The sequence below is a fragment of the Lissotriton helveticus genome, chromosome 2_1 (genome assembly GCF_964261635.1).
Source record: "Lissotriton helveticus chromosome 2_1, aLisHel1.1, whole genome shotgun sequence".
In the NCBI taxonomy this organism is placed as follows: Eukaryota; Metazoa; Chordata; class Amphibia; order Caudata; family Salamandridae; genus Lissotriton; species Lissotriton helveticus.
Window position 1 is genome coordinate 1,836,578,458 of NC_136059.1, and position 19,056 is coordinate 1,836,597,513.

A 19,056-nucleotide genomic window follows, 5' to 3' on the forward strand; every position below is an offset into this window, starting at 1 on the left:
CGGCCACTGGAACTTTTCCTTGGTGATGTGACACATCCTGATGGTTCGCCACGGTAAGATGCAAACGGGAGCGCTTTAGAATATTTGGTCCTTTCTCAATGTTTATTAAACACCGGGACATTCATTTAACATAATGGACGCGGACGCGGACACAAGTGCTGAACTGAAAAACGCCTCCGGGACCCATACAGACGTTCGGTAAGACTTAAGGGGGCATATTATCAAGGGGGTTTATCTCCGCTTTTTTGGCTTTAAAAGCCAAGAAAGCGGAGATAAAATTATCTCCCTATTACCAAGCTGTCGCTAACACCAGTTAGCGACAGCTAGTAGGAGATAGCGACCATCTTGGGCCCCACTTTGCATGTCAGTGATATTTATCACTAATGACATGCAAAGTGGGCGTGCCAAGATGTTAGCGACTGGAAACAGTCACTAACATCGCTATCTCCTATTACCAACTTTTGGAGATATTCGCGCTAAGCACGAATATCTCCAAAAGCTAACACCTGCCCCTGAGCAGGTCTTAGCCATGTTATCCAATGGGAGGTGGATAACATGGCTAAGAGCATTAGCTCGATAATGCATCAATATCGCTGACTTTTCAGCGATATTCATGCATTTCGGCCGATTTTTATCGCTTAGGAGATAAACCTTGATAATAGCAAGGTTCCTAAGTGATAAAAATAGGCGATGCTTAGCGATACTTAGCGATAAAAAAATTGTCTCTAACCCTACTTAGCGATAAATATCGCTATTTGTTGATAATATGCCCCAAGGTTTCTATTGGGTAATCCCTTCGTGAGCACATGCGCTGCCCAATTCCTTAATCCTAGTAGGACTTTGTAATATGGTTATGAAATATGAACAAGCATGCTTATTGCCCTCTAGTATATGTTAAGTTCTTTGTCTGGATCTCTCTTTTTCTCTTAATATAGCGGACTTATCATGGTCCTTGTCCATATGGGACGACTGTTCTGTGGACCTTTTTAAAAAAACGGGTGTTATTATCCAATTACAATAGATTTCGCCATCGTTGTTGAAAAAATTTCGATTTATTTGGTAAGATGCAAATGTTTATGCATCTTTTTCTCTTGCTCCTTTGACTAATATCAAACTGGGTAGTGTCTAAAAGGCTAACTTTAACGTTTGTGTAAACAAACTTTTTCTTTTCCATGCTTTTAACTATAGACAATGGAAAGACTCTAGTGGCAACTGGTACTAATAGGAGACAAAGGGTTCTGAATGTACAATACATCAATACGGTCAAAACAAGGTGAGAATAGTTTGAATATTTTCTTACACCCCTCTTCCTTTCTCACAATTAGAATTAGGATATTTATATTGTGCTCTAATTTGGGCACTCAAAAATTGCACATTAATCAAGGCGGACTATCAATGAATGATGGATTACTATTCATTCATTTGTTTTGGGTGATATCTTGGTTAAATCGAAAATTAGGTTATGAAATTGACATGGACAAGGAATCATTAGTATGGCACTTGTTGACTTTTGAGTCAGTGTTTTCTCTTCCTTCTCTGCATGGGTGATAACATTCCCTTGGTGAACTAATCAATCTCAAAGTGTTTTGAGTTTGGGACTGGCTTGTATAATAAATCGTACACGTCTAGTAAGACACTGGATTTTAAGTGTTTTATTGTTCTTAATCTTTATTAAAATTGAATGTTCAATTATGTTTTTACATGTAATTTTGCAGCCTTGAGGAAGCCCAGGAGGGCGAAACGCACGTCGGCTACCTTTTTTGTATGAAATATAAAGTGATAACGGAACATTTCACCAGCTGCGGATCATTTGTTGTGGACTGTGTACCAAGACAGCATTCATGGAATTTGATTAATTAATTTCGATCTTTGACTGTTGATAGTCTGTAATTCACTAAGGAATAAAGTAACTCTATTTTGGTGTGCTTTGGTATCTGTGGTATAAAGTGACCTTAACATATCCTAGTGTCTGTCCATACATGTCAGCAAGGCTGCTTTCCATGATGCACATCAACAAAAATCATATCTATGTCATGAGGGAGTGCATGCATGCTGCAAATCTCATGTTTACAAATACTTTGTTCTGTATCTAGCAGGTAATCTTCCACCATTAGTCAAGGGTGACAGGGATGGTGCTAGTCAATAGAAGTAATGCTACCAGTAGGTGAGAAGTGTAAAGGGTTGTACATTGCCGACACATAGCAGACCTACATGTGGTACTCTCCACATTGTGTGGGCCTCTCCACATTTCATCAAGCCGAAAAATTCCCTGCAAAGCTATGATTATTTCTGATGAATCGGACATTGGGTTTATGAGGCCATAACTAAGGAATTTAACTGTATGTCCATGTGCAGACTGGTGACTTATGCCATATGTACTCCTATCTAATCTGTCTGCACTGAGGTAGGATTCCTTACGTGTTGTCAGGACCTGCCAGCCAATATGTCCATACCTTGCAATGTCATCAGACAGCCAGGCAGTCTGAAGAATAACCGTCCAATTCAATGGTTATATGCAGTTTCTCTCCTACTTCCTTACAACCCCCATGGCATCTTTGAAATTGTTCTTCTGTCGGTCCATCTTACATATTAATGATATGGAGTATTCTGAGGGATGCTCACGTACCCCTGAGGCCAGATTACAGTTGCCATATCTCATGGTAGTTCTGACCTAAGTGGTGAAAGTAAATTATTACTTCTGACAACATACTGAAACCTCACAACAACACAGGTTGATATATCATATGTCCACGGAGATTACTCTAATCAATGATTAGGAATAACTTTTCCCCCTCACAACTACTTTTGCAGCATCTATCATTGGAAGCATTTTTGGTTTGTTATGCCTAGTCTGCTCACACGGTCACACAAGTTTCTCTTATTGTGAAGTTTGTCTACACACATAGCTACTGGTTCATGTAAGGATCACAAATCACTTTAGTTGTTGAACAGCATTTATGTCTGATCATGCCTATAGTCTTTCACACTGTACTCATTTAGGTAGCAAGGATAAACGTGTGCTGCATGTATGAGCATAGTATGAAGCTAAAAAACAATAGTAGAAGTAGTATTTTGGAAATTATGTACATGTGTGCTCCATGTATGAGCATAGTATGAAGCTAAAAAACAATAGTAGAAATAGTATTTTGGAAATTATGTTCACTGTAGATAGTATTTCATGACATTGTAATGTTGACTATTGTTAATGCTGTCTGGGATATGTGTTATACCGCACCCCCATCAGTCTCATGCTCAAATATGGACATAGGCAGGCATTCCATGTCCATACAAGCTCAGCCTATCTCATGCCATGTTGCTGTAACATTTTTGGAGCAATAGTTTTTTACATTTGTGCCATGGTATGACTGCAAGACAATTGAACTGCTGACCATCTGTAGATATTGTACTTGTTGATGGTATATGTGCCATAAGCATCTAAACCGTGGGTGGTCAAACATCATCACAGCAGGTAAAGAACCATCAATCATGTGGGCCTGTGTACATTGCCCCTAAATGCACATTGACATTTGTCCTTGTCTATTTCACGTTACTGTGTACTACTTCTTTTGTGAATTAACATGCACTTGTAAATTGGTTACAGGTGAATGGTTCTACCCCATACACCTCACAATGTTACCAAATCATAGATCACATACAATCCTTACAGCACTACAAACACATTATATTGACGCTCACTGGTAGCATTGGGAACCCTGAATGACTACACCATTACCCAGGTGCATGGTGCAGGACCACCTACAAGGCAAAAACATGGTACATTGCTTTTTGAATACATGTAATGCAAAGTACTATGACATCACAAATATCTGGTATATTCAGCACATTGGACAATTAGCCAGTGGCAACGTTTTTAAAAAATATATATTTTTATTGATTTTTCAATTATACAACAGTACAGGTCATAATAACGTTTCATATTAAAAATAAGATTCAGTTCACATTTTTTACAAAGACACCTGCACCAACGTTATTATTGGGGCACAGTTTCTCGTGCAGATTGGCTCCTGTCCCTGCCCCCCCTGCTAGTTCGATTGATGGTGAGATACAGATCTATCCCCAGTATGAGTTCCGTCCACCCCACTTTTTTTCCATTTTTTTGGGACAACCTCTGCTTTTGCAGATCTTCTTTTCGGCAATCATTCATTTGTCCATATCTCTCTCCCAACCCTTCGTTATTGGTGCATCACTGGCCACCCATCGCATAGCTATGTTACGTTTCACTAATGTGAACCTCAGTGTGGCCCATTGTTGTTCTATAGTGGAGAGATCTGTGGTGTCCCATATATTAAGGAGTTCCAACTTGGGTGTTAATTGGATTTCTTTCCCAATCACATTTTGCAGATGTCATGTGGCTTTTTCCCAGGGTGGTGCTATGTTTGAGCAGCTCAACAGCACGTGGTGAAATGTAGCTTCCTCTGTGCAATGCCTGAGACCAGGTGCGTCTTCCCTACATCCTTTTTGGTTAGGGTGGCCCTGGTTAAGTATGTTCTATGTAGTATTTTGAGCTGGATGAGACAGAGTTTGAACGGTATGGCTGCCTCTCCAGGGGACATCAACGTTGTTTGCCACTCATTGTCTTCAAGCAGCACTAGCTCTTCCTACCATCTGTCATGGAATTGTTGAAGTGAGTCTGATAGGTTATTACAAAGTTTATGATATGTCATTGAAATGGCTTTTTTGTGGGTTCACACAGTAGCCTATCTTCTAGTGGGGATGCCTCCAATACCCCACCCTGCGCAGGGAAGATTGTGATAAGTGCATAGCAACGTTGCATGTATCAGAACACTTCCTGTTGGGGTCAGTCATATTCTTTTTGCAACTCAGAGAAACAGAGAATTTTCCCTTTTTTCCATAGGTACCAACTATGGAGATGCAGATGGTGTCCCATTTATCAAATCCCGGCTGTGTACCCAGTGTACCTAGACTTTGAGCTGACCTTAGTGATGTGGATTGGGTTAATATCCCTTGCCATCCAAGTGGTTGGTTTGTCTGGTGCCAGATGTCAATAGTCAGGGCCATGGGACCGGTGCAGTGGCCTTTTTTGGGTTTTGAGTATAGGGCCCCATTATATCCTTCATTTACCAGTAGGAGTCTAGCCATCTGATATGCTGGTTCTGTCTGGGAATAATACACCCAGTGGTTGATAAGCACCAGTTGGGACACCCGGTAGAAGAGTCGTATGTTGGGAAGCGTTATCCCACCGTCATACCAACTCCTTGTTAGTTTATGTGTGGTAATGCTTGGTGTTTTGCCGGCCCGAAGCAGTGTTCTAATTTCACTGTCAACGGTTTTGAAGTTGGCTTCGGGGACACTAAATGGGCTTACGTGGCGGTGCCAGCATTTTCAACAAGGCTGCCCATCCTCATAGGGACAGTGGCAGTCCCTCCAATGCTGCATATCATCCTGCAATCTGTTTAGGGGACTCAAAATGTTTTTGGTGTAAAAGAGATCTGGGTCTGGTGGTAAGTGTACTCCGAAATATCAGAAACCCTCGACTGCAGTGTTGGCTGCACATTCAGGTGGCAGATTTGGATTTGGTCCACAGAGTGGGTAGATTACTGACTTGAACTAGTTAATGGAATAGCCTGAATGTTTGCTGAAATTAGTGAAGATGTGAAGAATTCTATTTTGTTGATTTTGCAAGTGATGCAAGGTACTGTAAAATGTCATCGGCATATAGGGCTATTCTATCCTCATGTCCCTCTACCCATTTTAGTCCTCTAAGTGTGGGTCGGCTCTAACCTAGGTTGCAAGTGGTTCTAGCATCAAGGAAAATATCACTGGTGATAGGGGGCACCCCTGTTCTGTTCCCCTTCTTCAGAGGGAATGTCTATGAGGTGTGGTTGTTTACTCTGACTTGACCTTTGAGGTCTGTATAGAGAAGCCTAACCCACGTAAGGAATTTGGGGCCAAAACCTATTCGTTGCAGGACCTCATAGAGGTATTGCCATTCAATTGTGTCGAAAGATATTTTAGCATCTAATGAGAGTAATACTGCTTCTTCTGTGATTGTGTCTTTCCAACCCAGGACACTGTGTAGCTGGCAAATGTTTAGGGCCATGTTGTGGCCAGGCATGAAGCCTGATTTCTTGCAGGCAGGTCGCCCCCACACCGCTACTCGCCTCCTGCCAGCCGGATTGCCTGGTTCCTGCCCCTTGCTGCCTGCCTCCTGGTTCCTGGGCTCTTTCCCTCACCCTGCATGCCAGTTTCCTCCCCACCGCCCACTGCGCACGACCCGGCATTCCCGCCACTGCCTCCCTGTGGCCCCACCCCCAGCACACCGATTGGCCTCCCCCGCACCCACCTCTCAGCTGCTCCTCCCTCCCAAGCCTCCTTATATGCAGGCTAAGAGGCGGCCGCGCAGCGGACGCAAGTAGTGGACACGCACAGCGGGCACGCCTCTGTTGTGCCAAAGTCACGCCAAAGTCACGCCAAAGTCACGCCAAAGGCAAGCCAGTCTGCGCACGTCCACGCCTTGACCGCGCCCAGTGCCAGAACCCCTGAACCCTGCAAACGCCACAACACCAGAATCCACTACGATGCCAGCACCATCCACGCACTCAACGCCGGCCAAAATCACACCTGCTTCCAGGCCGCCCCAAAACGAACCCCCGGACCCTTTTCCTGCTGCACCTGCTGCTTTACCTGCGACAAAAACACCAAACCTCCAAGGACTGGACCCAACCACCTCCGCTGCATACTCCTCAACACCCGCTCCACACGCAAACACACTGCCGAGCTCTGGGATCTGCTCGACACCTCCACCCCAGATGTGGCCTTCCTGACCGAGACCTGGTGGAATTACTCCTCGGTGTGCGACATCGCCATAGCCGTCCCGGACGGCTACAAGATCACCCACAGGGATCGTGCCAACAGACTCGGAGGAGGAATAGCCATCATCCACAAGTCAACCCTCAAAGTCGCCACCCATGCAGACGACACCCTCAACCCCGCCGAACTCCTGCACTTTCGGATACACAACGACCCCAACACCGCCCTCAGAGGAACACTCATCTACAGACCACCCGGACCCCGGGCTCGGTTTAGTGACTCCATCGCCGACCTCGCTAGCACCCACTCACTTGCCTCCACGGACTACATCCTCCTCGGGGATCTGAACTTCCACCTCGAGAACAACAACAACGCCAACTCCGCCACCCTGATCGACAACCTCGCCAACCTCGGCCTCAGACAACTCATCACCACACCCACTAACGCCGCCGGCCACACGCTTGACCCCATCTTCTCCACAGGCTCCCACATCGCCTTCGATCACAACACCTAACTCCACTGGACCGACCACCGCTGCATCCACTTCAACTTCAAGAAACCAACTACGCACCATCGCACCCAACAGCTGCACCGCCGCTGCTGGAGCAAAGTCACCGAAAACCAACTGCTCACCTCCCTCACCAAGAACCCACCCACCGACCCCACCAACTCTGACCCCGCAGCCCGCAACCTCTGACAGTGGATCGACGACTGCGCCTACACCCTCGCCCCGCTCAAGAAACCCTCCAACAACCACACCAATAAGAGAGCCACATGGTTCACCTACGAGCTCCAGGCCTCCAAACACGCATGCCGAAAACTGGAGAAGACATGGCTACACGAACGCACACCAGACAACCACGCGCACAATAGCAAAGAGCTCTACAGCATCGTAAAGGAACTCTCCAACCCCAGCGGCAACACCAATGACATCCCGCCCTCACAAGAACTGTGCGACTCACTAGCCATCTTCTTCCACCACAAGATCGCTGACATCCACGACAACTTCAAAAGCACGACCGCCCCGCCAACGCCAGACTCCCCCTCCCCTGTGAACACCACTAGCGCCAACCGCCTGACCTCCGGGTCCAAAGTCAACGACAACGAGACACGCAAGGTCATGAACTCCATCCACTCAGGATCTCCGTCTGACCCGTGCCCACACCACATATTCAACAAAGCTGACGCAGCCATCGCACCCCAACTATGGAAGGTAATCAACATCTCCTTTGAAACAGCGACATTCCCGGAAAGCTGGAAGCATGCCGAAATCAACACCCTCCTCAAGAAGTCCAAAGCATACCCCAAGGAACTCAAGAACTTCCTGCTCATCTCCCTGCTCCCATTCCCGGCAAAGGTAATCGAGAAAATCGTCAACATGCAACTGGCCCGCCACCTGGAAGAAAACAACATCTTGGACCCGTCCCAGTCCGGATTCAGACGACACCACAGCACCAAGACAGCCCTCATCGCAGCCACAGACGACATCAGGCGCCAACTAGACAATGGCAAAACATCAGCCCTCATCCTCCTGGACCTGTCAGCCGCCTTCGACACGGTCTGCTATCGCACTCTAAAGACACGCCTCCTTGAGGCCGGAATCCAAGAGAAGCCCCTTGACTGGACCACATCCTTCCTCACCGGCAGAACCCGAGTGTATACCTCCCACCCTTCCGATCCGAAGCCACCGACATAATCTGCAGCGTCCCCCAGGGCTCATCCCTCAGCCCGACGCTGTTTAACGTCTACATGGCCCCCCTTGCACTAATGGCCCGCCATCATGACCTCAACATCATCTCCTACACCGACGACACCCAGCTCATCCTCTCCCTCACCAAGGACCCACACACCGCAAAAACCAACCTCCAAGAGGGAACGAAGGCCATCGCCGACTGGATGAGGAGCAGCCGTCTGAAGCTGAACTCAAACAAGATGGAGGTCCTCATTCTCTGATCCACCCCCTCAGCCTGGGACGACTCCTGGTGGCCGACCACACTGGGAACAGCACCAATACCCACTGACCATGCACGCAATCTAGGATTCATCCTCGACTTCTCCCTTTCCATGTCTAAGCAGGTCAACGCCGTCTCCTCTTCCTGCTACAACAACCTCCGCATGCTCCACAGGATCTACAAGTGGATCCCAACCGAAGCAAGAAGAGCAGTGACACAGGCCCTCGTCAGCAGCAGACTGGACTACGGCAACACACTCTATGCAGGAATCCCAGCCAAGCACCTACGACGACTACAACGCATCCAAAACGCCTCCGCCCGACTGATCGTCAACGTCCCCTGCTGCAGCCACATCACCCCCCACCTGAGAGACCTACACTGGCTTCCTGTCGACAAGAGGATCACCTTCAAGCTTCTCACCCACGCACACAAAGCACTCCACAATGCGGGACCAGCCTACCTGAACAGCAGACTCAGCTTCCACACCCCCACCCGCCAGCTCCGCTTCACCAGCCTCGCCCTCGCCACTGTCCCCCATCCAACGAACGACCTCTGTCGGCAGATCCTTCTCATATCTCGCCGCCAATACCTGAAACACCCTCCCTACCCACATAAGGCAGACCCAAGACCTACTCACCTTCAGAAGACTCCTCAAGACCTGACTCGTCAAGCTGTAGCAGCACCCCCCTCCACTCAGCGCCTTGGGACCCTCACGGGTAAGTAGCGCGCTTTACAAGTACTCTGATTGATTGATTGAATGATTGATTGATTGGTCCCCACCTACTATTTTAGTGATAATAGGAGCAAATCTGGAGGCTAATATCTTATCGAGGATTTTGGCCTCGGCATTTATTAAAGAGATCGGTCGGTAGGAGACACAGTTTTCAGCTGTTTTCTCCTTCTTGTGTATAACTAGAGTCTAACCTTTGATCTTTGGGTAGGGCCCCCTTCTCGATACTTTCTTGGAACATAGGTATGGTGTGACCTGAGATGCCGTGACTTTAAGGAATTCAATTGGGAACCGTTGCGCCCCATTGCCTTCCTGGATTGTATATTGCTGATTGCTGAGTGGATTTTCTCCTCTGAGGGGTCTTCCTCGAGCAAGTCCCAATCGTCGGGAGATAGTGTCAGTAGGGGAATGTCCGGTAGCAGTTGCTGTGAATCATCTGCAGTAGTTTTGATGGCTGGAGTATACAGCCTTTCGAAGTGGTTGGCAAATGCCTCTGCGATCTCTTATGGGTCTCTGATAATGTTGGTCCCATTCATTTGTAGCAGGGGGACCCAACACGTAGCTTATTCTTGTTTTTCTAGCCAAGCTAGAGGTTTGCCCTCCCTGTCCCCAAGTTCGTATAGTTCGTGTTGGACTGCCATGTATTTACTCTACCTCTGTCAAGAGAGCTTAGTATTCGTATAGTCATCTTCACTTTTTTGGATCTTGTGTTCCAGTTGCTGTATCTTTTCCCCTTTGTTCTCTGTTGTGTCCCACCTTGACTGCTAGTGCATGGCTCTTCAACTCTGTTTTGAATGCATCCCATAACATTTGTGCTGATTCTACCCCGCCCGCATTTTCTTTGAACTAGAGGTCTGTATATTGTATTAGATTTTCTTTTATTCTAGGAATATTGTGGAGCCAAAGATTTAGCATTATGTTAGTTCTGTGTCGATGTTTGTCTAAGGTCAGGGTGGCCCATACTAGGGAGTGGTCTGACATGCCACATGGTAAACAACGGGCTTCCATGTATTTACCTATGTCAGGCATGTGCGTCAGAATATAGTCTATGCGGGACAGGCTATTATGTGCTCCTGAGAAAAAAGTGAAATGAGATGATTGTGGACTGAATTGGCACATGGCGCTAAGAAATTCTGAAAGAGGTGTAGTGCTTCGGGTAGGGGTGAGCAATGGCTGCCTCTCTATGTGGCCATTTAAGGTTCAGAGTGGCAGATCCAGGGTTAGCTTATCTAGGTCCATGAGGGCTGATTTATGGAGCTCTGGGGGGCATATGCTGAGATAACATTGATTCTCTTGCCTTCCCAGATTGCTTCTAGGACAGCAAATCTGCCCTGTGGGTCGGCCCACATCTTTTGTGGCATTAGTGGGAGAGATTTACAGATGAGTATACCAGTCCCTCTGGAGCCAGATGTAAAACAGGTATGTACAGCTAATTTTTACCCCCATCTATTCAGTGCTTTGCAATTGTTACCTACAAGGGGGGTTTTCTGCAATAGAACTATTGGCGCTTGAGACATTGTAGTACTATCCCTCTCAAAATACTGCCAAGTGAGGATTTTGAGTGTGGTTTCTGTGAGTGCAATTGCCATTGTTCTAGGAGGGGTTTCCTGCATTGACCTTTATCTGCTGTGACTGGTGTCTTCTCGGTTGGGCTGGGCCCACATGATATTCTTTGTGGTACCTGAGAGTGTGTCTTTGAGTGGACCCATGCGTGCTGTGTGGGTGTGTGTATTTTGCGAGTTTACGTGTGAACTTCTTTGGTGAGGTCTGAGGTGTGCTATCTGTGACCTGTGAACTGGCCCTCCCCAACCCCAACAATCCCCTCTACCTGCTGCCCTGTGTGATGGATTATGAAATACATGCCTCTGCAAAATTGCAAGGAACCTGTTGCCCTCCACAAAATGAAAACATAGGTCCGTCGCCATGCAGATCCCTCGTCATTCCCTCACATACCCTGTTCAAAACGTATTCTGGTCATCAGCTTTAAGGCACATTTCCCTTTGTGTGGCTTCGTTTATAAGTAACTGCCAGTCTTGGCTCAAATCGCAGGGCAGATTAGTGCTGGAGATTTTCATGCCCGCTGCAAAGCAGAGTGTGTTAGTTCGTGGCAGGAAGGAGTGCCAAAGTGGTCATACGTTCACTTAGTTATTCAATTGGTGGTTCTGAAGTTTAGCAGTCTCTTTGTCCTTTTGCTTCTGATTCTGCAGTTCCATGATCAGTGTTGTTGCGAGCGTGTTGGGATTGTTTTGTTCAATTCCACTTCTGTCTCGAGTATCCCTCTTTGCTTGAATTCCTTACTTGCCACCAACCATCTAGCCAGTCCCAATTTTCTTCAGGTGTGGAAATCCGCCTCGATTCGTAGTTTTGCTGGGGTTGGCATTGAAGATTTAATGTCTTTGTCCCTGCATGTTTTCTTTACTTCTAGGAAGCTTTGTGGACTTTGAAGGATTTTTGTACTCTAATCGTGAACTCCGGGAAAAGGTGATTGTACTGTTCTCGAAATTTGTAGGTGGGGCAGTTCGAGCTGTTTGCAAAATGGCATCCCTATCTTGAAAATTAAAAACTCTTGCTAGTGTTGGCATCAGAGAGGACCCTGGTCTTGGTCTGCCACCTGGGACTCTATAAACCCTTTTAATCAAGGAATATTTGAAAGGCTGTTTTGTTGCAGATGTTTGGTGATTAGCTCTTCGACGAAGAGGTCCACTGCTGGCCCTTCTTCATGTTCTGGCACACCAAGGATGCACACATTGTTCCAGTGTGCCTTGCCTTCATAGTCGTCTAGCTGCGCCTCCATCATGTTGTGTTTGGTTTGAAGCAGTTGCACTTGCTGCTTGAGATGGGATGCATCAGTGTATAGTGTATTGGTGGCTTCTTCCACTTCTTTGACTCTGGTGTCCATGTTTTGTGGTCTGCTCTAACATGGGACATTTTGATGTTTACTGTGTTCAGTCACAACTCGAGGGAGATACGGACATTGTTGATAGCTGCCATGATGTCTTTGAGGGTGAGTTCAGACTGCCTGGTGGGAGTTCGGGCCTGCTCTTGCGCTTGCCTTTCCAGTTTCTAGATCTTCCAAGCATATTTGTCGAGCTTTGTTTGCAATGCTGCCTTGCCGCCTTTGCCACAGTCATCTTGCTATGTATGGTTCATGCTCTGTGGTTGTTTAGTCATGGGTAGTAACCGCCTCCTGCATTGAGGCAATGTGCTTTGCGTGGCCTGCCGGGTTTCCCTAAGTTTTATACGTGCGCCTTGCAACCATTCTCTGATTGGCTGTGTCTTTTACAAGGTTTTTCTGGTGGTGACTCAGCTGGGAGCAGTATTTTCACCTCTCTATTTGCTTTTCCCTCTTGATGACTTGTTGAATGATGCCTTTCTTTTGAGTCACTGGGGGGGATTGATCCTGTTAGGCGGGAGCCGTGTGCCAATACTTGAGCTTTTGCATCATAATATTGCTGTATAGGGAAGTTGTTGAGCTTTGCTTCATGGGCCCGATGTCCCGCATTTCGTGGTGTACGCACTTACTTTACTTCCTTGCACTGAGATCGTTTAGGTTAATTAATGTGCACTTGCAACCCTTCGAATCGCTGCTCTGTGTTTTCCCCAATACACCCAATGGTCTGAGTTTGGGCAAATTCCCCTGCACCCACCAGGCAGTCACTGTTGTATTTGCCCTCCTGCTTGCTGTCTTTTTCATGCTGGGCTGACACTTGATCCTTGTGCCCTGCAAGGCGCCCTTGCGATGGTGTAGCTATGGGGACGCTCCGCCTTGGTGTGGTCTGATTATTTGTCTTCCCTTCTTTGTTTTCCACTTTTGAGCTTGCCAACCTCTAAGTGTTGCAGTACTTGTTGGTTGTAGGTATTGATATGTGGCACAGCCTGCACTTACCGTCTTCCACTACTGTGACCTTTAGGAGCTGGTGATGTTGGTAAGCGAATGGCCCTCAGTTCCCGCTCTGCACCACTGATGTTGACGATTTCTTCTGGCTGCTCTGAAGTTCTTGGCTGATTCCGACATGGATGGGCGGGGTGGCTTGCACTCCACCTACCACCACTCCACCACTGCCTCGGGATACTGCTGGCTACTCCAGTTGCTGGTCTTGATTTACGGAGCAGTTGAACTCACCGCTCCGAGTTGTGCTGGCCTCCATGTACTGGTTCCAATGGCATGTTTTCCGTGGCGCAGTGCCTCACACCAGGCTCAGGTAATTGACATAATCTTGATTGCTCCAGTGCATCTCTTGACACTTACTGCCCTGCTGCGGCCAGCCTGCAGTCACCGGTAGCTGTTGATCAGACGACCGATCTTGTTCTCTGACGAAGTTGTGGTTGTTTTGTTTTCGCTGTGCAAGCTAACAAGCGAGTCATAGGGCGCTGCCATTTTCTTCATGCCTTTCACACCCACCATGCAATTTTCTGGTGCCTTCCTGTGGCGATTTAGCAGAATTAGCTGATGTTGTTACCCATGATTACTGGGGCTTATTCTACTGACTGTGCAGGTTTCAAGCCGGATTTGTGGCAGATGTTAGCGGGATATCGGGTGACAGTTCTGGAGCGTGCTGTTTTGCGCCCATTTCCGTCGGCTGCTGGACACGCCCTCAAGTGTCAGAGTTGATAGGGATTATTAAGGGACAGATATCCTCCACAAGTGTTTAAGGACGACAACATCTGATTAATTATTTCACTGGTCCACAGAGTGCAGAATCGGCGCAAAACATCCAACCATTCTACATGCTGCAAGTGTGCATGCCTTTGATGGTTCTATGAAAATCCAGTCTTGGAAGGACCACCATCTGTTATTACAATGGCAGGGGCATGATCAGTTCTATACATGTGCAGAACAATGCAGAACACATCAGAAGGCCAACACGATAGGTGAGTTGTCCTTACTTTTACTCCTTATATGTCACCTGTGCAGGGTTTTTCAACATTAAACATTCATGCGCTGTACTGGCTCATATCTGAATTAAGATCATATATACAAATGTATGCATGTGAAATGATTTGCCATGAGCCCTTAAGCTTGTCCTGCCAGTGGTGTGACAAAATGCGAGGGGCCCATCAGTGTTTCACCTGGTGTATGGTGTAGTCTAAACCAAATGCCTTACTCATATGCCACCACACTCCTGCGCTTCTTGGTGAGGTAGTCCTGGCTGCCACTACCCCTATAGCAATCGTGTTGGGCAAATAATGTGCCAGAAGCCAAAGCAGGCTGACAAACTCTCTATCCGACAAGTTCTTCACTCTCTCCTTTCCCACTCTATACTTCCTTATCACAATAAAAAAAAAAACGTTGAAGTTCCCTCTACCCCTAAAATACAAAACCTCTCAATCAACTAATACCGTGCAGTGACAATAACAATACTAGTAAGAAATACAACACACAGTTGGCACAAGAAAGGGTCAGCACAGACACCGACAAGACCAAAATACTGCAAATTCAGCAGGACTGTGACAGGACGCCCTAGGAGGAGGATTACCGGTGATCCGGGAGTACCACAGAGGTGTGTTTTGCGTCCACGGAGAGCAGAGCCCTGGCCCTTAGCCAAACCCGGACGTGGCTTCAAATACACTAGCAGAGGGGAGGACAGCATTCAGCGACGTGGGAGTCAAAGTGGAACGAACAGCAGAACAGTGGGAGCTAGAGGAACCGAGCACAGAGGCCACAGACTGGACGAGCAACGCGGGAGTGAGGGCTGAGGCCGCATACCTGACAAAAGGCGTGGGAGCGAACAGCAGACCAGTGGCGGACATTTCCCCAGAGGAAGGCGCTTCAGACGAGGCAGCCATGGCTGTGTCAAGATGCCACGGCTCCATGCAGGTGACCCCAACAACAGGGCGTTTGATGGGCAGGTGGGTTTTCACCCAAGCTTACTTCACAGACAGGCCTGTATAAGGGTCCCTACAGCACATCGAAGGGAGCGACAGAGATTCCCTTTTTGTGTTAAGGGTGGTATCTGTGGCTCTGGCTAGGTCTGGGACATTGGCCCAGGTAAGGAGAAGAACCCAGGGCTAGGTGTAACTAGCGGTATAGGGGTCACATGAAGACTAATGGTCCGTGCACACCCCCATGCCCCCTTTCATTTAGTTTGCTTTATCTTCTGCCAACCACCCCTTACTTTTCTCCCACCATGTGAAGCAACACTTTGAGTCCCTATCCGGCTTTCACCCTATCTTCCAGGGGAATGTTACAGGGTTATCCTGCGTAGTGGTAAGCAACAAGGAAACTGATAGCCTCTCCCTTTTATTTTTCCAGAGTGGAAGCTCAATGCCAGAGAAGAGTGCCGAAGAGGATCCGAATAAATGAGGAGAAGTTAAAACACGTGGGAAAGACGACGCAATCTGAGACAGACTTTGGGATCCTCTCCTGCTTTGTGGGCCATAACATTGGGCAAACACAAATAAATACCTCTTCATTGCATACCTACGGCCTCCCATTGTGTGTTGTTCCATGACAAGGACAATAGTACAGATAAATAGACTATAAGTAAAAGTGATTTTACACCTTCTAGTTCCAGCCTACCAGAGCCATTGCATCATTTCCTGGGTGTATCCTACCCATTTTCAACAAATGTGCATTTATTATGACGCATTGGTACAGAAATAGCCAATAAGTGATTAACGCACAACACATGCTAATGCACAATGCATTGCTTTTGATGCAATGTCATTGATGCAATGCGACACACAAATGGGACAATGCATAGGTTCTGGCACACGCAGGTAAACACAGTTTGGCCTCACTTTCCTTCCTACTCTTTTCTTACCTCACAACCTTGAAATCTTCGGATGAGTTGAATGTCATTGGTAACAGTGCGCCTATAAGTGAGTCATTCTGTTCATCGTGCTGACATATTTAGTGACAATATATCTATGTGAAAAGCACATACAAATTATAGTATGTAGAGACATTCCTAATCTTTTGCTGTTCTTACGGTTTGTAGAATGCTTGGATGAACTCAGATAGCTACAAAGTAGGCATCTTTTCAGTCAAATAAACTGCATTGCAATGCCAATGAAATACTCGTATTAACTAATATGTGCAATTTCTATATTCATACTATCTGTCTGAATTCCTGGCAAAGGATCTGCTACTGCTGCAATACACCCTCAGTTAAGCACAGAGACTGGCTGCTTCAGCCAGGATACAGTGTATGTGGCATTCAGCTCACCGATTAACTGAATAGATATGAAGGGTATGATGTTAGGCAAATATGACGCCGGTGATTGTCGAGCAGACATCATTTAGCAGACACAAATAGCCAATGTCTATCATGGAATTTTGTGGTACAGATACATCTGCCATCTGGCTTTGTGTCTAGAACAATATGTGTGCCCCATGCACAATGTACATTGGGAAATGTGTTAGAAAAATCTGTTTGCCTATAGTTTGAGCATCACAAGTCTAGCTTGAGAAGCCCAGACAAGTGTGATGAATCCCAAGCACCACTATGTATTGCCCGGTTACTTACCGGTAATACACATTACTCCGAGTCCTGGTCTCCCCGTCCCATTCCTTATACGTGAGCAGCTAGTCTGCTCCCCAGAAACCTAAAACCTAGCAGAGCTTTTCAGCACTTCCCCCAATATGGCGCCACCAATCCGGTGAGGATAAAGGGGGAAGTGCGTCAGAGAACATCCTGAGAATACCAAAGAAAACCAGAACGAAAACAGACAATCACCCAAAGAAAACCCAAACCAGGGAGGGAGGGAAGGGCTCAGGAATGGGACGGGGAGACCAGGACTCGGAGTAATGTGTATTACCGGTAAGTAACCGGGCATTACCTCCTCGTCCTGTCTCCCCGTCCCATTCCTTATACGTGAGCCCATACCCAAGCCCACGGTGATTGGAAGAAAAAAACAGACCAGAATAAAGCATGTAACAGGTCCGTTGTAATCAACAAAAACAAGTACAGATCACAAATCATGTACAGCAGACAGGACAGAAGCCCCAAAAACAGCAGAGGCCGCCATCCCCAACACCAGACGAAAATGTGCAACAAAAGTGTGGGGAGAAGCCCACGTGGCAGCATTGCAAACGTCCCACAAAGAGGCCTCCCTGAACATGGCCCAGGAGGCAGAAACACTGCGAGTCGACTGACCCTGAACAGAAAAAGGCAGGGGACACCGGGCAGAATCGTAAGCAGAAACCACAGCGCCCGTGACCCAACGAGACAAGGGGGACAGAGAAGGGCGAAGCCCCAAACCCGACAGGCCATAGGTGACGAACAGGGAATCCACTTAACGAAACCCAGCCATACGCACCAAGTAGATGCGGAGAGCCCGCAGCACATCCAAAGAATGGAGGAGCACCTCCTCAGGAGAGGCAGGAGCCGGAAAAAAGACAGGGAGAACAATATCTGCCTGATAGTGAAAGGAAGACACCACCTTAGGGAGAAAAAACCGACTAGGGCGGAGAACCAACCCATCCTCGCAAAAGCGCAAGAAGGGCGGGGAAGCCATCAGCGCCCCAACCTCACCAACCCACCGGCCAGAAGCAACGGCCACCAGGAAAATAACCTTCGCAGGAAGGAACTACAGGGCCACGGAGTCCAAAGGCACGAAAGGAGGACCCGTCAAAGCCCGCAGAACCAGGGTAAAACCCCAAGGAGGCACAGGAGAACGAGAGACAGGACGCTGAAGCAAGAAACACCGCAGAAGGCGAGCCACCAACGGGGAGACAGAGGCAACGGAGGAACTCCGAAAAGCAAGAATGGCAGCCCACTGAGCCCGTAGGGAAGAAACAGCAAGACCCAGGAGGAAACCCTCCCGCAGGAAGTCCAAGACCCGCACAGCGTCACAGGAGGCAGAAGAGAGACCCGTCCCAAGGCACCAAGAAGAGAAACTCTTCCAGTGACGGGCATACGACAGCAAAGTGGAAGGACGCCGAGAAAGCTGAAGACAATGGGCAACCGCCACCGAGCACCCCAGATCCAGCAAACTCAACCCCTCAAGTGCCAAACCCCCAGGCGGAGGCGCCACAGGGAGGCAAGGCCCAGAAGAGGGACCCTCAGAGGGGAGGGACACAGGGGAAACCACCAATGAGGGCGAACAGAAAAGGCCAGCAGAAGGGGGCACCAAGACCGCCGAGACCACTCCGGAACCACCAGGAGAACCACCGCCCGATCCCAACGAATCTCCCGGAGGACTCACGGAAGGAAGGCAAACGGAGGGAAGGCAAACAGCAGACCCTCCGACCAAGGAATCGAGAAAGCATCGGAGGCCCACGCCAGAGGAGAGGGAACGAAGCCGCAAAACTGAGGAAGAAGGGCGGACTCCTCCGAGGCAAAAAGATCCAGCCAAGGAAGGCCGAACCGGAGGACAATCAGATCGAACAGAACCGGGGACAGACAGAGGGACACCGAGGACGGGAACACCCGGCTCAAAGAGTCCGCAGGCCCATTCTCCGACCCCGAAAGATAGACCGCCGACAGAGACAAGAGATACGATTCCGCCCACAGGCCGATCCTCCGGGAAAGGAGAGACAGGGCACGACACATGCCCCCCAGGCGATTCACAGAAGCCCGAACCACCCGATCGTCGGTCAGCACCGAGACCGCCCGACCCCGAAGGAGAGGAGCGAAC